This window comes from Mauremys reevesii, linkage group 18 (genome assembly GCF_016161935.1).
Source record: "Mauremys reevesii isolate NIE-2019 linkage group 18, ASM1616193v1, whole genome shotgun sequence".
Taxonomy (NCBI): Eukaryota; Metazoa; Chordata; order Testudines; family Geoemydidae; genus Mauremys; species Mauremys reevesii.
In genome coordinates, this window is record NC_052640.1 from 32,926,575 (window position 1) to 32,950,085 (window position 23,511).

Here is a 23,511-nt window from a genome sequence, read left to right on the forward strand (position 1 = left end):
TACTGTCGGACATGGGTAAAGACCCCAGGCCAGTAAAATTTCTGTAGCAGCCTATGCCGGGTGCGCCGAATTCCCTGGTGCCCTGCGAGAGGGATATCATGGGCCAGGTACAGTAGCTTGTGGCAAAACTTCTGAGGAACCACCAGAAGTCTCCTGATCCCCCATGCCTCTACTACCCCTGGGGGAGCCCATTCTCGGTACAGGAACACCTTCTCCCACAGGAACCTCTCCTTGAAACCTCTCCTCATGGACTGTACCACACTGAGGTCAGCCAGGTCCCTTGGTCTCCGCAAGGAGGGAATCTTTCTGCAACTTGGCCTGGAACTCGTCGGCTGGGGAAGGGTTGGGTCAGAAGCCACAGCCTCCCCTGAGCCTTGCCTTTGGGTGTTCCCGCCCCACCAGGGTAGGGTTCTGTGCCTCTGGGGTGACATCCTCCCCAAGGTCAGGACGTAGTGTCCCTCGCCAGCTCTGGGTCACGACTAAGGCGTTCCGGGGGTTGCTGGCCAGTCCTCTAGATCCCCACCCCATCAACACCTCGGTGGGCAAATGGTGGTGCACCCCCACCTCCTTGGGGCCCTCCTTGTCCCCCCATTTCAGATGCACCATCGCCACGGGCACCTTGAATGGGGTCCCACCCACCCCCATCAGGGTCAGGAAGGTGTTGGGCATCACCTGATCTGGGGCCACCACCTCGGGCCGGGCCAGCCACCTCAGCGCCCGTGTCCCAGTATCCATAGACTTTCCTCCCATCCACCTCCAGGGGAACAAGACACTCGCTCCACAGGGACAGCCCACCCTGTAAACCGAGAACCTTGAGTCCGGGCATCCAACGCCCCCAGAGGAGCCGACCTGGGGACCGCCTCTCTCCTGAGCAGTTGATAAGCTGCCAGCCCCTGGGAAGCCTGCCTCTTGTCCGTCTGGGCCTCTACCAAGTTAACCCGGTGTGGGGGTCAGTTGGCTCTGTCTGTCCTTGAGCCTGGGGCACTGGGACCGTATGTGCCTCTCTGGCCACAGTGATAGCAGCTCATGTCCCTTTGTCAACTTACCCATTTCATGTTTCATATTCAGAGTCACTCTGAACTGAACTAGGTGGGATTGTCTGTGGTGGAGGGAAATATGTCTCGGTGTGCCTCCAATTTGCTTTTTCCTTTGATAGGGATTTTAAGGGGTCCCGCTTGCCCCAAGCTGAGTTAGCTGCCAGACCCCCACCCATAGGGTCAGAAGCAAACTGCATCCTAACCCCTGCCTTTCAGGCCCAGGCCTGTTAGCAAAACCCAATTGCTATATAGGACAAAGGTTAACTTCTGCAATTCTTGTTTGTCTATATAACGGGCACCAGAAAGTAAAGCAAAAAGAGAAACCAAGCGGCCCTAAGGTGCCCAGCTGTAATACGCAGAGTCTAGCTAGAGCTTTTGCAGAAGTAACTGCAAGCAGGGGTCTTACAGGCAGGCAGACTACCAACGAAACCACATTTGGGACAATAGCAGGAAAAGCCCTAGATGGTGACAGGCTCGCTAAAAGTAAGAAAGTATGCCAAATAAGGAGTTGGTAACGTGTAATGTGTGTGATGTGTAATTATGCTTTGTGGTTTTGGCCTTTATAAGCTTGGTGAAAGTCTGTTAAAGGCAAGGCAGCTACCCCCCCCTTCTTTGCGTGGGGCTACGTTGACCTTCCCTTTATGCATAATTGTACCCCAATAAAGGTGCCAGAGGCTGTGTCTGACCAAAAATCAAAGGTGTGGTAAATTTTTCGACTACACCATTAATTCCATGAACTTCTCTCTAACCACACAAGAGCTGGTTATTATTTCCTTGGACTGACATACTCAAAGCCTGAGGGCAGATGAAAGTGGATCAGCAATGAAGAACTGAACAGTGATGTGTAGCTTCATTCTTTTCTAACTCTGTAAATATTTCTGTTGGACATCTGGGACTGACTAGCCCCAAGGCCAGTAATAGGAACAGAAAATTGTCAGGATTTCTCTGAATGGGTAACAGTATTCACTAGTGGAATCAGTGCTGGTGTCATATGAGGGACTAGGACTCCCACTAAGAGGAAAGGAACTTGGGAGGGAAATGAGAAGAGGGTAATTTGTATTCATACAGATGTGGGAAGAAAGGTGTTTGTGTGAAGGGGATATTAGTGGGGATATAACTAACTTGGATGTGTTGGCTGGAACAGCCCAGAGGAGGTGCCAGGAGAATATAGCCAACAGAAGTGGAAGGGAAGAAGACTATTTGACCCTAATAACTTTCAGATGTGTTTGTGGGAAGGAGGTTGAGGAGTGTGGGTTGGGAGAGTCTCACTGGGAAGCAGCCTCTAGTTTCACTCCACAGAAAAGTGATCAGTAGCAGAGTCACTGTCCCCTCTGAGCATCTGTCCCCTTTTTCTAGGCTCATGGGTATATAGTTGGGACATAGCTGGAGCTAAAGCCATATTTTCAATTCGCTTTCTCACTGCACAGATTTGATATACAAAAGAATCTCCATGACTATGCCTGCGCTGTTATTGGCTTTAATAAGGTGGTGACTGCAGTTTGTTCTGAATCCTCACACATCCACTATATCTGTAAGAAGACAATGGGATAACTATAGATCCTCAAGATGAGAAAATTGCAGGCACAAGAACATGCCTGGGTTATCCAGATGCCAACAAGGATATTTCTCTCTATAAACATCCTCAGCACATGTACCCTCATATGCATACAAACACATACTCTTACGCAGGCACTCACAAACCTGTTTTCATCTGATCATAAACAGCAATGGCATGATCATCATGTCTGGTTGGACTGCACACAGGACAAATTCCAGACCTCTTTTCATGTCACCACAGAGACCAACAGACAAACTTTCAGTGGGCAAGTGGTCTCTGAACAGATGTTGAAAAATGCAAAAATTAGTAAAACTAAAATCTTCTTGTTAAAAAAAATATACTAAACAATAACAGTGATTAACCTTTCAGCTGTCCCTAAGCCGATCAGATAAGGGTAAGGAATGGTGTGCCTAGCCTCTGTTTGTCAGAGGGTGGAGCTGGATGGCAGGAGAGAGATCACTTGATCATTTCCTGTTAGGTTCACTCCTCTGGGGCACCTGGCATTGGCCACTGTCGGTAGACAGGATACTGGGCTAGACGGGCCGTTCTTATGTTCTTAGATATGGGCAGTCGGATATGGATATTCACTAACACTGGCAGTCATCACTGGCATGGACATTGAAGGCAAGTGCTGTAGGAGTCCCAGTTCATGGAAGACAATGGAAGTACCATGATTTACACCAGTTGATCACCTGATACAGAGTTTGAGCAGATGTTCTGAGCGCTCATACTTCACTGCTTCTCAGATGTCTGGGACTTGCTTGGTTCATGGGACCCCAGATTAAATAGTCTCTTACTGAAAGCTTTCAAATAGAGTCATCCTGCATCTAATGTGTTATGGGGCAATCCTGATTTACCATAAGTTTGTCCTTCATCTGCAGGATGACAAAAGAGTCCCACATTAATTTCAGAATTCACAACAATGTTGCATCTTTGTGCTTTGATAGTGTATCACTACATGATGTTATTTCAGTCAGTAAGATGGGATGCTACCTCATCACTCAGTATCATAACAACTAATTGTGATATAGCCTCTTGGAAGCCAGCATTTGCTTTTCTGTGCCTTCTCCTTTCCTGCCAGCAATCTGTATGCTGCAGGGACATGGCTCTTTGGTGGCAGACAAGTCAATTGCAGCCACCAAAAATGTTTCAGCGCCAGCCCTCCACGGTAGCTTAACAGCATTTGACAATGAGCTAACGGTTACCACCACCAGTTCAGGGTCTCTTTAGGTGATGAAGAGGATGAGAAAGAAATCAGATTAAAAATAAATGGTAAACAGAATATTTACACAGCTAGAATGAAACATTGCAAAAATAACTGCTAGCTAGATTAAAATCAGTTATTAATATTTGTAATTTACCACTTTGCAGCCATATCAAAAAGTCTGAGTCCTACTCACTAATGTTTACAATCTAAAAGGCAACACACAATCCGAGGAAGGAGACAGGGATGGACAAGAGAAAATGTTTTAACATCTATTGGTATTTGCCTTTGTTTTATATTTTAACTTCTTCTTGTTAGCCCTTTTCTATAGCTTTTATCCTTTCCTGTTTGCTTTTTCTTCTTTAACCTTTACATATATATTTTTATCATTATAATTTTGTATTATTTTTTTTTCAAATACAAATATACCATATGCCAGATTCGTCATAATACACGAAATCAGTAAAGAGGGATACTATAAAGGAAGGCGAGGAGAAGTGATGTATCTCTCTTCAGGGTCTGCATTAATCAGTGTCTCAAACATGGGCCTATACTTGCAGCCATTGTCCACTTCAATCTGAGGTTAGTCAGGATCAAGAGGGTGCTCTGCACAATTGGTTTGGTAAGCTGAACTGCCAGACAGACAAATACTCAGGAGACCACATGGAGATACTGTCAGTTCTGATGAATATCTCTCTCAGGGACAAGAAAATGTAGATGAAGCACCTATGTGAGCCTTCATGTGGGGCTCACTGAAAATGAATGCATTTCATTACATTTGCTGGATGTTGTTGTAGGGGGAGGTGAGGATCAGGATGGAGGAAATTACTACAAGCACTAGAGAACCTAAGGGGACAGGATAATTAAGAGGAATATGTAAGACAAGCTCATAATTAGGGCTGTCAATTAATCACAGTTTAACTCATGCGATTAACTCAAAAATTAATCATGATTTAAAAATTAATCATAGTTTTAATTGCACTGTTAAACAGAATACCAAGTACCATAGTGCAATCTCTTTATCTTGAAAGTGCAATTTACAAATGTAGATTTTTTGTTACATAACTGCACTAAAAACAAAACAATGTAAAATTTCAGAGCCCACAAGTCCACTCACTCCTACTTCTTCTTCAGTCAATCACTAAGAAAAATAAATTCAGTTACATTTATGGGAGATAGTGCTGCCCACTTCTTATTTACAATGTTACCTGAAAGTGAGAAGAGGCCCTCTCATGACACTTTTGTACCTGGTGTTGCAAGGTATTTACATGCCAGATATGCTAAACATCTGTATGCCCTTCATACTTGGGCCACCATTCCGGAGGACATGCTTGCATGGTGATGACACTCATTAAAAATAATTTATTAATTAAATTTGTGACTGAATTCCTTGGGGTGAATTGTGTGCCTCCTGCTCTGTGTTTTACCTGCATTCTGCCATATATTTCAGGTTATAGCAGTCTTGGATGATGACTCAGCACAGTGTTCATTTTAAGAACATTTTCACTGCAGAGCTGACAAAATGTAAAGAAGCTACCAATGTGAGATTTCTAAAGCTAGCTACAGCACTTGACCCAAGGTTTAAGAATCGGAAGTGCTTTCCAAAATCTGAGAGGGACAAGGTGTGGAGCATGCTTTCAGAAGTCTTGAAAGAACAACAGAACTTGAACCACCAAAAAAGAAAATCAGCCTTCTGCTGGTGGCATCTGACTCTCATGAGGAAAATGAGCATGTGTCAGTCCACACTTCTTTGGATTGTTATCAAGCAGAACCCATCATAGCATGGACATCTGTCCTCTGGAATGGTGGTTGAAGCATAGAATCATAGAACTGGAAGAGCCGTAGAGAGAAATAATTGGAGACATACCAATCTCCTGGGACTGGAAGGGACCTTGAAAGGTCATTGAGTCCAGCCCCCTGCTTTCACTAGCAGGACCAGTTACTGATTTTTGCTCTAGAGCCCTAAGGGGCCCCTGTCAAGGATTAAACTCACAGCAACTTCCTGGGTTTAGTAGGCCAATGCTCAAACCACTGAGCTATCCCTCCCCCAGCTTCAGTTAGTCCAATCCCCTGCACTCATGGCAGGACTAAGTATTATCTTAACCATTCCTTACAGGTGTTTGTCTAATCTGCTCTTAAAAATCTCCAATGATGGAGATTCCACAACCTCCTTAGGCAATTTATTCCAGTGCTTAACCACCCTGACAGGAAGTTTTTCCTAACGTCCAACCTAAACTTCCCTTACTGCAATTTAAGCCAATTGCTTCTTGCCCTGGCCTCAAAGGTTAAGAAAAACAGTTTTTTTCTCCATCCTCCTTGAACAACCTTTTACATACTTGAAAACTGTTATTATGTCCCCTTTCAGTCTTCTCTTTTCCAGACTAAACAAACCCAATTTTTTAACCTTCCCTTTTCTAGACCTTTAATCATTTTTGTCACTTTCTAGATGTCTTCTAGACATTTGTCATTGTCTAGACCTTCTAGACCAGATGTGGGCAAACTATGCCCCGTGGCCCACATCTGGCCCAAGGACCATCCTGCCTTGGCCCCTGAGCTCCCGGATGGAGACCCTAGTTCCTGGCCCTCCTGATATCCCCTCCCTACAGCCACGCCGCCGCATGGACAGCGCTCTGGCCTGCTGCTCCCACTGGGCAGCATGGAGAGTGCAGCTGACTCTGGCCAGGTGTTGCAGCTGCAAGTTCCTGCTGCTGGTAAGAGGGTGGGGAGTGGAGGAGTTGGGTAAGGGAATGGAGGGTCCTGGGGGGCAGTCAGGGAGGATGGGGTGGTTGGATGGGGCAGAGGTTCTGGGGTGGTCAGGGGATGGGGAACAGGAGGGTTTGTAAGTGGAAGTCCCAGGGGGCCTGTCACGGGGTGGGGATGTGGATAGGGGTCAAGAGAACAGTCAGGGGACAGAGATCAGTTAGGGGTGGGGCTCCTGGGAGGGGTGGCCAGGAACAAGAAGCTGAGGGCGGTTGGATGGGGTGGAGTCCCTGGGGCTGTCAGGGTACAGGGAGCAGGGGGGTGGGATAGGAGGCGGGGGTCCCAGGAGGGGGCGGTCGGGGACAAGGAGCAGCGGGGGTTGGATGAGTTGGTTCTGAGGAGAGCAGTCAGGGGGCGGGAAGTGGGAGGGGGCAGATAGGGGTCAGGCGCCAACTTGTTTGGAGAGGCACAGCCTTCCCTACCCGGCCTTCCATATAGTTGCGCAACCCCGATGTGGCCCTCGTGCCAAAAAGTTTGCCCACCTCTGTTCTAGATGTTTGTCATTTTCTAGATCTTTAATCATTTTTATAGCTTCTTCTCTGGACTCTCTTCAATTTGTTCACATCCTTCCTGAAGTGTGGCGCCCAGAACTGGACACACTACTCCAGTTGAGAACTAATCAATGTGGAGTAGTGCAGAAGAATTGCTTTTCCCAGAATAATGTTAGCTTCTTTTACAACAGTGTTACATTGTTGACCCATATTTAGCTTGTTGTCCACTATGACCCCCAGATCCCTTTCTGCAGTACTGCTTCCTAGGCCGTCATTTCCCATTTTGTATGTGTGCAGCTGATTGGTCCTTCCTAAGTGCAGTACTTTTAATTTGTCCTTATTGAATTTCATCCTATTTACTTAAGACCATTTCTCCAGTTTGTCCAGAATATTTTGAATTTTAATCCTATCCTCCAAAGCACTTGCAACCCTTTTCAGCTTGATATCGTCCACAAACTTTATAAGCGTTACTCGCTGTGCCTTTATCTAAATCATTGATGAAGATGTTGAACAGAATCAGACCCGGAACTGATCCCTGCAGGACCCCATTTGTTATGCCCTACCAGCATGACTGTGAACCACAAAGTGAAAAATGCTGAGTAATGTGAAAGGTGTAGATTCTCACATAAACCCACTGAGTCATAAGAGTTTGGTTATATCAATCATTGTTTTGATTGAATGAAATCTGATGTGAACAGTGTGTTACCTTGAAAGAAGATGAAGAATGTCTGCTTGTGCTAATCAAGCTTGTACAATGGATATGCTCACAACTAAAATGTGTACATTTTTTTTATTTTTGTTTTGTGGCTTGCTATAACTTAATCAGTTGTACCATCAAATAAATAGAGCTTATGTCAGAGCTAGGATTTTGGCAGAACTATGTTCCTTTCTACTTTTAATGGACATTAATCTTCATGCTGACTGTTTTTCTTGTAGTACATCTTGCCCTTAGCCATGATTTGATTCATTTGAATCATTCCAAACAAATAGACATAAGAACGATGATAGAAGAATGTATTATGACAATAGAAAAGATGTATGTGCTTAGTAGGGTGACCAGACAGCAAATGTGAAAAACTGGGATGGGATGAATTGGACTGTCCCTATAAAATCCGAACATCTGGTCACCCTAATGTTTAGGGAGTGTTGTGCACTGCATTCACCCCAAAATATGTCTAAGCCTGACCACAAACAATACTGAAAATCTGCAGGGCAAGTTTGGGATTGCTCTAGTCACACAAAGTCTCCTTGGCCTGCTACAGTGAGGTTCTGCGGGGGATTAGAAAAATTAGACAGGAGCACACAATACGGAATGAATACTGAATGGCTTCCCCTCTGGACCCTGCAGAAGAGGCTCTGTTGACTCCATCAGGGAGTCTGCCACAGCTCAGATTTCCTTAGCAGTTTTGTTGCATCAGCTACTCGTTGGCACAATCCTGCTTACCCTTGATCATCACAAACTTCCAGACAGGGCTTTCTTACATATGGAGACCAATAAAATTACCATATGCTCCAGTGGTGAACATGATCTTCTCAGGCTATTTCCTCCAGCAAATCCTAGCATGATTCCTGTCAGCCACGGAAGCACCCTTCAGCAAACAAAAATGAGGCAATGATAGCATGTCCCCCACTTCTTTTCCTTTTCCTAGTCCACTGTACACATAGAAAGAATGTTCCTCCTCCTCCACCAGCAGCTTTAATATAAAATCATTTTATTACACTTCACTTTGAATTGCTTTTAGGTTTATTTTTATTTCCTTAGCAAAAGTAAAAATTAACCAGAATTAACCTCTCACATAAACCTAGGGCAGTCATCCCAAGCCTATTCCCCATACTTATTGCTGGGTTCAGCCTAGCAGGCTCACTAGTGAAATAGAACTCCTCACTGTCTCCAACTTAGTCTCTTGGGGAAACTTATGTAGTTCCAGATCTTGTGGATCTGGGCCTGGAGAAAGTGCTCTGTGGCTCATGAGGCTACAGAATGGTTGATGCCAAGATCAGATGAATGGTTCGCTGGAAGGAGCTGGTTGTCATAATGTCTAGAGGCCTTCTCAGGCACAGATGGCTCTATTGAATGATGATTTACAATTTTACCTTGAGCTTATCACAGAGATTCTGAATGTAACATGGCTCATCTGTGTGTTTCCCAACTCTGAGACTTCCAGGAAACTGCAGTGCAGTTAATAGGCCCTGTTGGGAGAGAAAGGGCCTGTCCTTTTCATCTCCTTCTCTTGCCTGCTCTGCTCATCTTCTTCAGAATGCAGAAGTCCGGCATTGTGGCCTGATTCCTAATCTCCTCTCCCAGGAGGGATTCCAGTCTTCAATCAAACTCTGCAGCAAGTCACTGGGAGCAGAATGCTAACCATTCTCTTTGTCAGCTGATTAACGTCTGACAAATTTCCAAAAGCTGTGAAGCACCCAATAGAGGTAGCTTCCTTGCAGCATCACAGTATGGTCTCAGAGTTTGGTGGCACAGACACATTGTCAAGGCAGTGGATGGGCTAGGAGTGGGAACAGGGAGGACAAGAGCAGGACATTCATTTAAAGCTAACAATCCATCCAGGGCCAGATGAAGAAAATTTCCCATATCGCCTAAGCAGCAAGGAGGTTTGCTGAAAGCTCCCACTGATTCACTCTTCAAACCTTAATAGTCTCTGCACTTAAAATTCACTTAAAAATCCCTGGCCACCATCCCAGGGCACCCATTCACTACAATGAACATTAAGAGCTTGTAAGGTAACTCCCTCCTCTTCATGTGCCAGTATATTTATGCCTGTATCTGTAATTTTCACTCCATGCATATGAAGAAGTGGGCTTTTAATCCGCAAAGTTTATGCCCAAATTAATCGGTTAGTCTTTAAGGTGCCACCAGACTCTTGTTGTTTCTGATAACTGAGAGCTAAAGAATATGTTCAGCACAGTTACTACTGGAAGTTGCTCAACGTTACTGTTCCTGGAACCATTGTTGGCTGCAGAGCAGGGCCGCCCAGAGGATTCCGGGGCCTGGGGTCTTCGGCGCGGGGCCCCACTTGGTGGTAATTTGGCGGCGGGGCCCTTCCGTTCCTGGGACCCACTGTGCCCCAAGACCCGCGGCGGGGGCCCCTGCCACCGGCGGGACCCGCCTCTGAAGTGCAGCAGGTGTACCGACACATTGCGAAACCCTCGCTTTGCTACTAGTTGCAGTTTCTGCCACACAACGTAACCGTCTGGGCTCCTGCTCAGGACTTGCTGAGGGGTGGGAGGGAGGGGTGTGTCAGTGCCATCACAAAGGCCTTTTGCAGGACCTCAGATTATAGGTCAAAGGTTGTGGGGAGGTGGTGACTCACAGAGAGATGCTGACATCAGCCAGGCAGGACAGGGGCGAGGGGCCAGGAAACCTCAGAGACCCCTGTGGCTTTGCTTCAGCAAGTCTCCTTCTTGAGGTCTCTCTTTGAGGACAGTGAGAGAGTATTCGGGTTCACGTACGTGAGCGCCAGGAGGAACCTCTTTTGAGTTTTCTCCTTCCCTTTTAGTGATTTTACTAGAAAACAGCCATCCCTGTTTAGAAGGTAAGAGCCTCCTCGAGGAAAGGGGTATCATGGGGGCGTCACAGTTTGGACTCCATGGCCCCCCCAATGTAAGGAAGTTCCTGCCACCCTGCTCTGTGTTCGCAGTGTGGGAGGGAGCAGCATTCCACGGCACTGATTTGCTCCTGGCTGTCGGAGCAGAGCAGCAGGCTCAGCTGTCAGAACTTCCCGGAGTTCTTGAGTAATCTCCATTGAGCTGTATGCTCATTGCTCATAATCACTTGAAGCCTATCTTTGTGTAGTTAATAAATGTGTGTTATATTTCCCCCTAAAACCTTGTGTTTTGCTAGATGTGCTTGGGGAACCTGCTCAGGACCAGAGACTGGTGCATGGTCCTCTCCACTTGGAGAAAGGGGCAGACTGGGGGTATAAACTGATACCGTCAGGCTTTTCGCCAGGGCAAGACACTGCAGCGCCAGGGACCTAGGCTGGGGATCTGGGGAGAAGCTTCATAGTACCTGCAGCTGGGTGTGTCCCTGCCTGTGTAAAGGTTTGTGTGAGTGCAGGGCCGGGAGCGATCTGCATCTTCTCCCAGCAGCAGTGTGAGAGGCAGCCCAGGCTGGGGAGACAGAGGGCTCAGCGGTATCCCAGCTCCAGGTTGCACCCTGGGGGCCCCCCTCATTATAACAAATAAATTAGTGCATCTCTCCCCAAACTAGTTCTACAAGCACAAAGAACACCATGGAGACCAGGCCTTTAAACGTTAGGAACCATCAGAGTTAAGGTGGCATATACAAACTTTGTGCAGTGCTGCTGTGCGTGTATGTTATGATATAGACTCACAAGTATGGCCCTGGGGTCAATTCCCTGCCCCGCACAGCATCAATTTCCTCCAGACTACCAAGGGAAGTGGTGCTTTCTCCATCCCTTCATGAGGTGCCTTTCTGGAGTCTGCTTTGGTCCAAAACTTGCTACTGCGCCATACAGGAGGCCTGTGATGTGCAAAGGGTCAGATGAGATGATCTGACCGTCTCGTCTGGCCTTAGTCTCCAAATCTCTGCAAAACTGAGTGTGGCACTTTGAGAGTCTCTGAGGTTGCCATGTGTTGCCTGCTTGATCTCCAGCACTGACCCTGAGTGCGTGGGGGTGACACAGGGGGAGCAGCTCAAACATGCAAAGGGGCTGGCCAGGACTGGACATTAGCCTTGCAGGGCAGGGGTGAGTGTGGCAGTGACATCACAAGGGCCTTTTGCAGCACCTCAGCTGATTGGTCAAAGGAGGTTGGGAGGCGGTGATCTCACAGAGAGTCCATGACAACAGCCAGGTAGGACAGGCTGCAGGGCTGGGACGATGTCAGAGACCCCCGTGGCTTTGCTGCAGAGAGTCTCCTTCTTTAGGTCTCTCCCTGAGGACTGAGAGAGAATTCTGGGTCATGTCTGTGAGCACGAGGAGGAGACTCGTTGGAGTTTTCCCGTTCCCACTGCTAATTTAGTGAGAAGACAGACATCCCTGTGGAGAAGGTAAGAGCCCCAGAGAGGTTTGGTACCTAGCCAGCCTGACCCACATGGTGCTGGCCAAATTCAAGGCATGGAAAACACTAGGTTAAGGTGGGAGAATTGTTTTTACCACCTAGGCCTTTGTTCATTAGAGTCAGGGGGACATTGGGGTTCATCATTTTTGGTTTCTCTTGTCCTACTTCCCTCCCTCCACTGGCAAGGAGGGGGCTGCTCTTTAGCCCTCGTGGAGGGAGGCCATCCCAAAGAGATGGGACAGGAAGACTGCTCTGAGAGCGATCCTCACTGGTGACTTGAGCCATCCCTGGGCCATCTGGGGAACCCTCAGCCTCTTTCAGAGTCTCAATGCTGATTGACGGAGCGGGGATCTAGTGAAGGGAGGAGACTCAGGACTTTGTTATTCTCTTTTAAGGCCCAGCAAATAAGCCAGAACCAATCATCCGCTTGGTGAATTGTTCTCCTGCCTTCTCGACATTGACTGTCTCTGAGCCGTTCCTGGTTCTGGTGCTTCTACAACACTTGCTGAATAATCGCTCTGAATGGCGGTTGGTCTGTAGCTCATTCGAGGTCACTTTGTTCTGATCATTCAGTGTGTGAAACTCCAGACTGATGGTTAATTTGAAAGTCAGGACACCTGAGATGTAAGACAAGGCCCTTTGCCTTTCTCAACCTTCGTTTCTCCCTCTGTCGGTTGGGGATAACAAGCCTCTCACACCTGCCTCCTGGTGGGGGGAGGCTGCGGAGCTGTGGGGACCCATATGAGAAGGTCACTAGTAGCAATGCAGCATAGGAGGTGTCCTATCGGGTTGAGTCATTGCAGATTATGATGTAGTTCAGCAGACCCTGTTTTCCCAATATTGCCACACAACGTAACCGTCTGGGCTCCTGCTCAGGACTTGCTGCCGCCTGGTCCATGGGGTTGCGAATCAGGAGGGACAGGGTTTGTGGTCGAAAACACTCACATTCTGCTTCCTCCTGGTTAATGTGCCAAATTGACCTATTGCAGGGTCTGGGGGTTCTATGCTTTCATTTATTTTTAAATGAAGCTTCTTAAGCATTTTAAAAACCTTATTTTCTTTATATACAATAAAAGTTTAGTTATATATTATAGCCATAAAAGAGACCTTCTAAAAATATTAAAATGTATTACTGGCATGCAAAACCTTAAATCAGAGAGACTAAATGAAGACTCGCACAGCTCTTCTGAAAGGTTGCCGAACCCTGATCTTTTGGATGCTTGAGGCACGCTCTTTCACTTTTGGGCTGTTGCTGGGTGATGGTTGGTGCGAATGGGCTGTCACTGCCTGGAGGTGGTGCTGCTGTTGCCCAGGGCTGGGTGGGGAGCTGGGCTCTGGGGGTGCCTGGCTCACAGGGGCTGGGCTCAGGACTGTGAGGAGATGGGGTCGGAGGTTGTCTGGCTCAGAGGCTCGCCAGAGCTGGGGGTCTGGGGTGGGGATGGGGTCGGAGGGTGCCCACCTCAGAGCAGCTGGGCTCAGAGCTGGGGTCAGGCAGTGGGGATGGGGTCGGGGTGTCTGGATCAGAGGGGCTGGGCTCAGAACTAGGGGTCAGGCTGTGGGGAAATGGGGTCAGGAGGTGTCCGATCAGAGGGCTGGGCCTGAGCTGGGGGTCAGGGCTGTGGGGAAATGGGGTGAGGGTGTCTGGATCAGAGGGGCTGGGCCTGGAGCTGGGGTCAGGGCTGTGGGGGAATGGGGTGAGGGGGTGTCCGGATCAGAGGGGCTGGGCCTGAGCTGGGGTCAGGGCTGTGGGGAATGGGGTGAGGGGGTGTCCGGATCAGAGGGGCTGGGCTCAGAGCTGGGGTCAGGGCTGTGGGGAAATAGGGTTAGGGGTGTCTGGATCAGAAGGGCTGGGCCTGAGCTGGGGGTCAGGGCTGGGGAATGGGGTCAGGGGTGTCTGGATCAGAGGGGCTGGGCTTGGAGCTGGGGGTCAGGGCTGGGCTGGGGTCGGGGGTGCCTGACAAACACCTCCTGAGACCCCCAATCCAAACCCCTTCCCTGGCCCCTGACCGCCCCCTCCCTGCCACCTGAGTGTCCCTGGGACTCCTGCCCTTAGCCACCTCCCCGGCTGCTCACCCGCGGCTCACCGCGCGGCAGCCGCATGGCTCCGGACCGGGCTGAGCTCTTCCGGCTCAGAGCCGCGTGGGAGGGGCGGGGCCGCCAGCTCAGGCTGAGCTCAGCTGCCTCCACTCGGCCCGGAGCTTGTAGCCCCGCCCCTGACCACGCGGCTCTGAGCAGGAGGGAGGGTGGCGGGCGGGGCTCAGCCCCAGCCAAACTACTGCTGCGCTGTTTAGGACCCGGGGAACAAGCGGAGGAGGAGCGGCCTGTCTTCTGCAGCCAGGGGGGGCCGCGCTACCGGTAAGGGGCCATCCCTCTCCCCCAAGCGGAGCCGGGAGCGCGGCCCTGCCCGGCTGCAGGGGACGGGCCGCTCCTCGGCTTGCAGCGGCAGGATGAGCTGGGGCCCAGCCTCAGCCTTTTGCCGCCCCCTATATTTTGCCGCCCTAGGCAGCAGTTTGGTTTGCTGGTGCCTAGAGCCGCCCCTGGATAGCATAACTCTAGATTTATACAGTTACTCTATCGAGCAAGCTAGCTAGCTATCGGAGCAAACCTGGCACCTGAATACATACAACATCGTTAAATATCAGTAAAGATGCTCAGCAGACACCTACAATGACGGTATAATTTTTCTCAGAAGAGAAAGCGAGGCTTTCAGAGTGAACAGGTGTGTTAATGTTTTGCATGGATAGCAACACATCAAAGGAAAGATCTTTAACAAATTGTTTCAATTGAGTTTACATAGGTGATAAAGATTGGAAACACACATGCAAGTCTACATGCAAAGTAAACACATAACGATAGGTTCCAAAGTTTAGCCTCCTCTCTTGAAGGACAGACAGAAAATCCATTAATGTTCTTCTCCCCTTTTTCTTAAGCAACACTCCACTTCCCTTTGCACCTCCAGAGTTCAGGTAGAAACTCTTGGGAAGGAAGGAAGTAAAACTTTCCTTCCCCTTAATTCTTCAGGGTTGTTCCAACATGGTCAAGGGTGACGAGACATTACTGTACCTGTCGCCTATGGTGACGGCTCACTGATGTGGGAAAGCCCGAGAAGAGGTTCTCTGAGACATTTTTGGTGGAGATGCCCGAAATAGATGTGTCTCTATGGAGAGACAACTAAAAGGGTTTTGTCACCAAAATAGAGTATGGCTGACAAAGCAGCCGGGAAGAGTTCAGCGACTGCCTGAGGACAATAGTCCATGTGTGGCAGTGAATATTTCAATGCGTTGCTATAGTAGTATTTATAGCCTGCACTGTTACTTCGTAAAGAATTATAACGCATCACATCTTGTCTATGTTCGGCACCCCGCGGATTCACCGACGGAGCGGGATCCGCGCTCCTCTGCCCGGCGCACGACCGGCCCTAGGCACCCGCTCCCCGGGCCGGTGATTTTGTGGCCTTTTTCTAGTCCATTTTTCATAGCGCTCGAAAAATAAACTACTTCACCGGAGCTTTTTCCAAAGCCTCAAAACTCGAGGCAACAGCACCCTCTGCTGGTTCCTAGGAAAAACTCTCTCTGTCTCGCAATAAGCCTGGCTAGAGCAGGGCTCGGCATCCTTTCAGAAGTGGTGTGCTTAGAAAGTGTTGTCTAGCAGTGCTTTGCACTGAACGTCTCCTTTTTAGGAATTTTCACAAACGGAGCTCTTCCAAGTAGCCAGCAGTGGAACCTAATAGCATTTTTAGCGTGTTTCCAGGAGGAATTCATGCCTACGAGTGATTTCTGAATGAATTGCTCAGGTATAGCTTTTTTCACAGCGTATCTCGGTCATGTTGTTGCTGTGCATCCGAATAGCAAGTTTAGGATGGGAACAGGAAGAATTCTTGCTTACCAATGATGTGGAATCCTTTTTCATGTTTAGCTGCTTTGAAATCGTACCTCTGTCAAATTGAAAGCAGTGCAGCTTGAAATCAATTTTAGGATGGTACCAGGAGAAATTCATGACTACCAATAATCCGCAATGAATTTCTCACATTTCGCTGTTTTCCCAAACGGATCTCTGCCAAATTGCCAGCAATGCAACGGAATAGCATTTTAAGATGGTTCTAGGAGAAAGTGTTGCCTAACAAAGGGCTTAACAGTGCAACCGAATGCTATTTTGTGGCTATTTCAAAGAGAAATTCGTACCTATCAGTGAGCTGCAATGACTGGCTCATGTTTAGCAATGTTCACGAAAGGAATCTCTACCAAATGTCCAGCAGGGGATGCTATTGGCTTGTGAAAGACGATTCTCAGATAAATCGGTGCCTAACAATGATCCTGAACGAATTTCTCATATTTCCCATTTTCACACACGCAGATTAGTCTTATGGCCAGCAATGCAACAGAATAGCATTTGTAAAATGGTTCCAGGAGAAAGTGTTGCCTAGCAGTGCTTTGCACTGAACGTCTCCTTTTTAGCAATTTTCACGAAAGGAACTCTGCCAAATAGCCACCAGTGCTTTCGAATAGCAATTGGAGGTTGGGTCAAGCAGAAAGTCGTGTCTAGCACTGATGTGGGCTTAATAATTCTTCATTAACTCTTTTCAAGTGCCTAGCTTACAGTTTGACTGAATACCTGATGCTTAGCTATTTTCACAAACGGATTTCTGCCAAAAGGGCAGGATTGTAATCGAATAGCATTTTCAGGGTGGTTCAAGGAGCAATTCGTGCCTACGAGTGATTTGGAATGAATTGCTCCTGTGTAGCTCTTTTCTCAGCGTATCTCGGTCATGTTGTTGCTGTGCATCCGAATAGTAAGTTTAGGATGGGAACAGGAGGAATACTTGCTTTCCAATGGTGTGGAATTCTTTCTCAAGTTTAGCTGCTTTGAAACCTTCGTTGAAATCGTACCGCTGTCAAATTGACAGCAGTGCCTCTGAATAGCATTTGTAAGATGGGTCTAGCAGAAATTCATGACTATTAATCATCCGCAATGAATTTCTCACAGTTCGCTGTTTTCCCAAACGGATCTCTGCCAAATTGCCAGCAATGCAACGGAATAGCATTTTAAGATGGGTCTAGGAGTAAGTGTTGCCTAGCAGTGGTTTGCACTGAACGTCTCCTTTTTAGGAATTTTCACAAACGGATCTCTGCCAAATGGGCAGGAGTGTAATTGAATAGAACTTTTAGGGTGGTTCCAGGAGCAATTCGTGCCTACGAGTGATTTGGAATGAATTGCTCATGAGTAGCTGTTTTCGCAGCGTATCTCGGTCATGTTGTTGCCTTGCATCCGAATAGCAAGCTTAGGATGGGAACTGGAGGAATTCTTGCTTACCAATGATGTGGAATCCTTTTTCATGTTTAGCTGCTTTGAAACCTTCGTTTGAAATCGTACCTCTGTCAAATTGACAGCAGTGCAGCTTGATATAAATTTTAGATTGGTACCAGGAGAAATTCATGACTACCAATAATCCGCAATGAATTTCTCACAGTTCGCTGTTTTCCCAAACGGATCTCTGCCAAATTGCCAGCAATGCAACGGAATAGCATTTTAAGATGGGTCTAGGAGTAAGTGTTGCCTACCAGTTGTTTGCACTGAACGTCTCCTTTTTAGGAATTTTCACAAACGGAGCTCTTCCAAATAGCCAGCAGTGGAACCGAATAGTATTTTTAGCGTGGTTCTAGGAGGAATTCATGCCTACGAGTGATTTCGAATGAATTGCTCAGGTATAGCTGTTTTCACAGCGTAGCTAGCTGTGCATCCGAATAGCAGTTTTAGGATGGGAATAGGAGGAAATCGTGCTTCCCAGTAATCCGCAGTGAAATTCTCATGTTTCGCTGTTTTCACAACGTATATCTGCCAAATTCTCAGCAGTGTATCAGAATTGCAGAAGGAGGACGAGTCCATTAGACTTTCCTCGCTCGCAGGGTTAAGGGTCATGTTTTGCTATTTTCACGGAAGCAGCTCTAACAGTGCAACCGAATGCTATTTTGTGGCTATTTCAAAGAGAAATTCGTACCTATCAGTGAGCTGCAATGACTGGCTCATGGTTAGCAATGTTCACGAAAGGAATCTCTACCAAATGTCCAGCAGGGGATGCTATTGGCTAGTGAAAGACGATTCTCAGATAAATCGGTGCCTAACAATGATCCTGAACGAATTTCTCATATTTTCCATTTTAACACACGCAGATTAGTCTTCTGGCCAGCAATGCAACCGAATAGCATTTGTAAAATGGTTCCAGGAGAAAGTGTTGCCTAGCAGTGCTTTGCACTGAACGTCTCCTTTTTAGCAATTTTCACGAAAGGAACTCGGCCAAATAGCCACAAGTGCTTTCGAATAGCAATTGGAGGTTGAGTCAAGGAGAAAGTCGTGTCTAGCACTGATGTGGGCTTAATAATTCTTCACTAGCTCTTTTCAAGTGCCTAGCTTACATTTTGACTGAATACCTGATGTTTAGCTATATTCACAAACGGATCTCTGCCAAATGGGCAGGAGTGTAATCGAATAGCATTTTTAGGGTGGTTCAAGGAGCAATTCGTGCCTATGAGTGATTTGGAATGAATTGCTCATGAGTAGCTGTTTTCGCAGCGTATCTCGGTCATGTTGTTGCTGTGCATCCGAATAGCAAGTTTAGGATGGGAACAGGAGGAATTCTTGCTTTCCAATGATGTGGAATCCTTTTTCATGTTTATCTGCTTTGAAACCTTCGTTGAAATCGTACCTCTGTCAAATTGACAGCAGTGCAGCTTGATATCAATTTTAGGATGGGAGCAGGAGGAATTCGTGCTTGCCAATAATCCGCAGTGAATTTCTCATGTTTCGCTGTTTTCACAACGTATAACTGCCAAATTCTCAGCAGTGGATCCATCGACGATAGATAGATTAGTTAGATGGATGTAGATATAGAGCGAGAGATGGTGTAACCTGTATAAACCTGGAGAAATGTTGTCAGTGAAACATGTATCCGACGAAGTGGGTATCACCAAGGAAAGCGCATAAGTCTATAAGGTGCCACAAGATTCTCTGCTGCTTTTACAGATCCAGACTAACGCGGCTACCCCTCTGATACTTGTCAGTGAAACAGGGGAAGTTCCGTTAGAAATGCTTAAAGAAGAAAAATAATGCTGCTTATTAGTGTTCATGATTAGATAGCTAGATAGATCCCTCATCTGGACACCTTAACTTTAGGTAGTTGGCTAATCTCTGTCTCTAGAGTGGCCGAAAACCATGAAAATGGAAGGAAATTACCGGCCCGGGGAGGGGAACGCTGGGCCGGTCGCGCGCCAGCCGGGGGAGCGTGGCCGCTGCCCGGAGCGACGAAAGGCCGCAGCTGAAACGCCGCAAGCCCGCGGCTTCTCGCCATCGGCAGGTCCGCGTGGTCCAGAACATAGAAAAGACTTTACAAAAGAGTTGATCCATTGTAATTCTGTCCGAAGTAACGGTGCAGGCTATAAACACTACTACAGCTACGCATTGAAATATTCACTGCCACACAGAGGCGCTCTCTGAACTCTCCCCGGCTGCTTTCTCAGCCATACTCTATTTTGGTGACAAATCCCTTTTACTTGTCTCTCTTCATAACCCCATCTATTTCTTGCATCTCCTCAATACATGTCGCAGAGGAGAAGAAAATGAAAAGATTTTTCCGTACAGCCTTCAAGAGAGGAGGCTAAACTTTGGAACCTCTCGTTATGTATTTACTTTGCATGTAGAATTGCATGAGTGTTTGAAATCTTTATTTGCATGAGTGTTTGAAATCTCTATTTAAAATCAATACTCTCTCTCCCATAGCTTATCTCCATTGGAGAACAGAAGGATGTTGCAAAGCTAAGGTTGTGTCAGTCACATAAATTGATTTAAATGATGAAGGACTGCATGGTAGGGGGAAACTGTTTGGCTCCTTTATGTTTTCATTTCTCTTTTTGGAGTTTAGGTTAATGAGTATTTTTTTGATAGTTAATGATGGCTTATGTATTCAGGTGCCTGTCTGTATCGATAGCTAGCTAGCTAGATTGCTAGATAGAGTAACTGTATAACTCTTGAGTAATGCTATCAGGAAAACAGGGGCTGTATGAATTACAATTAGCCGGGGGTAGGCAACCTATGGCACGTATGCCGAAGGCTGCACATGAGCTGATTTTCAGTGGCACTCACGCTGCCCTTTCCGCGCCACCATCCTGGCGTGGGGTTGCTCTCCTTTTTTATTTCAATTTATGTGAAGCATCTTAAACATTTTAGAAACCTTATTTACTATACATACAACAATAGTTTAGTTACACATTTTAAACATCACGAAAGAGACCTCTTGAAATCGTTGATTTGTATTTCCGGCAGGCGAAACCTCAAATTAGAGTGACTAAATGAAGACTGAGCACACCACTTGTGAAAGGGTGCCGAGCCCTGCTCTAGCCAGGCTTATGGCGTGACAGAGAGAGTTTTTCCTAGGAACCAGCAGAGGGTGCTGTTGCCTCGAGTTTTGAGGCTTTGGAAAAAGCTCCGGTGAAGTAGTTTATTTTTCGAGCGCTATGAAAAATGGACTAGAAAAATGCCACCAAATAACCGGCCCGGGGAGCGGGTGCCTAGGGCCGGTCGTGCGCCGGGCAGAGGAGCTTGGATCCCGCTCCGCCGGTGGATCCGCGGGGTGCAGAACATAGAAAAGAGGTGATGCGTTATAATTCTTTACGAAGTAACAGTAGAGGCTATTAATACTACTATTGCAACACATAGAAATATTCACTGCCACACATGAACTATTGTCCTGAGGCAGTCGCTGAACTCTTCCCGGCTGCTTTGTCAGCCATACTCTATTTTGGTGACAAAACCCTTTTAGATGTTTCTGTTCAGAGCCACATCTATTTCGGGCATCTCCACCAAAAATGTCTCAGAGAACCTCTTCTCGGGCTGTCCCACATTAGTGAGACGTCACCATAGGCGACAGGTACAGTAATGTCTCGTCACCCTTGAAAATGTTGGAACAGCGCTGAACAATTAAGGAAAGAAAGTTTTGCTTCCTTCCTTCCCAACAGTTTCTACCTGATTTCTGGAGGTGCAAGGGAAGTGGAGTGCTGCTGAAGAGAAAGGGGCGAAGAACATTAATGGATTTTCTGTCTGTCCTTCAAGAGAGGAGGCTAAACTTTGGAACCTATCGTTATGTGTTTACTTTGCATGTAGACTTGCATGTGTGTTTCCAATCTTTATCACCTATGTAAACTCAATTGAAACAATTTGTTAAAGATCTTTCCTTTGATGTGTTGCTATCCATGCAAAACATTAACACACCTGTTTACTCTGAAAGCCTCGCTTTCTGCTGAGAAAAATTATACCGTCATTGTAGGTGTCTGCTGAGCATCTTTACTGATATTTAACGATGTTGTATGTATTCAGGTGCCTGGTTTGCTCCGATAGCTAGCTAGCTTGCTCGATAGAGTAACTGTATAAATCTAGAGTTATGCTATCCAGGGGCGGCTCTAGGCACCAGCAAACCAAACTGCTGCCTAGGGCGGCAAAATATAGGGGCGGCAAAGGCTGAGGCTGGGGCCCCAGCTCATCCTGCCGCTGCAAGCCGAGGAGCGGCCGTCCCCTGCAGCCGGGCAGGGCCGCGCCCCGGCTCCGCTTGGGGAGAGGATGGCCTTACCGGTAGCGCGGCCCCGCCTGGCTGCAGAAGACGGGCCGCTCCTCCTCCGCTTGTTCCCGAGTCCTAAACAGCGCAGCAGTAGTTTGGCTGGGGGCTGAGCCCCGCCCCGCCCCTCCTCCCTGCTCAGAGCCGCGTGGTCAGGGGCGGGGCCAAGCTCCGGGCCGAGTGGAGGCAGCTGAGCTCAGCCTGGAGCTGGCGGCCCTGCCCCCTCCCCACGCGGCTCTGAGCCGGGAAGAGCTCAGCCCCGTCCGGAGCCATGCGGCTGCCGCGCGGTGAGCCGCGGGTGAGCAGCCGGGGAGGGGGGGTGGCTAAGGGGCAGGGAGTCCCAGGGACACTCAGGGGCAGGAGGGGCGGTCAGGGGCCAGGGAAGGGGTTGGATTGGGGGTCTCAGGGAGGTGTTTGTCAGGCACCCCGACCCCTAGCCCAGCCCTGACCCCAGCTCCAAGCCCAGCCCTCTGATCCAGACACCCCTGACCCCATTCCCCACAGCCCTGACCCCAGCTCCGAGCCCAGCCCTTCTGATCCAGACACCCCTAACCCTATTTCCCCACAGCCCTGACCCCCAGCTCTGAGCCCAGCCCTCTGATCCGGACACCCTCACCCCATTCCCCACAGCCCTGACCCCAGCTCCGAGCCCAGCCCCTCTGATCCGGACACCCCTCACCCCATTCCCCACAGCCCTGACCCCGGGTCCGAGCCCAGCCCTTCTGATCCAGACACCCCTCACCCCATTTCCCACAGCCCTGACCCCAGCTCCGAGCCCAGCCCTCTGATCCGGACACCTCCTGACCCCATTTCCCCACAGCCCTGACCCCTAGTTCTGAGCCCAGCCCCTCTGATCCAGACACCCCGACCCCATCCCCACTGCCCTGACCCCAGCTCTGAGCCCAGCTGCTCTGAGGTGGGCACCCTCCGACCCCATCCCCACCCCAGACCCCCAGCTCTGAGGCGAGCCCTCTGAGCCAGACAACCTCCGACCCCATCTCCTCACAGTCCTGAGCCCAGCCCCTGTGAGCCGGGCACCCCAGAGCCCAGCTCCCCACCCAGCCCAGGGCAACAGAAGCACCACCTCCAGGCAGTGACAGCCCATTGGCACCAACCATCACCCAGCAACAGCCCAAAAAGTGAAAGAGCGTGCCTCAAGCATCCAAAAGATCAGGGTTCGCAACCTTTCAGAAGAGCTGTGCCGAGTCTTCATTTAGTCTCTCTGATTTAAGGTTTTGCATGCCAGTAATACATTTTAATATTTTTAGAAGGTCTCTTTTATGGCTATAATATATAACTAAACTTTTGTTGTATATAAAGAAAATAAGGTTTTTAAAATGCTTAAGAAGCTTCATTTAAAAATAAATGAAAACGCAGAACCCCCCCAGACCCCTGCAATAGGTCAATTTGGCACATTAGCCAGGAGGAAGCAGAATGTGAGTGTTTTCGACCACAAACCCTGTCCTCCTGATTCGCAACCCCATGGACCAGGCGGCAGCAAGTCCTGAGCAGGAGCCCAGACGGTTACGTTGTGTGGCAGAAACTGCAACTAGTACCAAAACGCGAGGGTTTCGCAATGTGTCGGTACACCTGCTGCACTTCAGAGGCGGGTCCCGCTCGGTGGCAGGGGCCCCGCCGCGGGTCTTCGGGCACAGTGGGTCCCGGAACGGAAGGGCCCCGCCGCCAAATTACCACCGGTGGGGCCCCGCCGCCGAAGACCCCAGGCCCCCGGAATCCTCTGGGCGGCCCTGCTCTGCAGCCAACAATGGTTCCAGGAACAGTAACATTGAGCAACTTCCAGTAGTAACTGTGCTGAACATATTCTT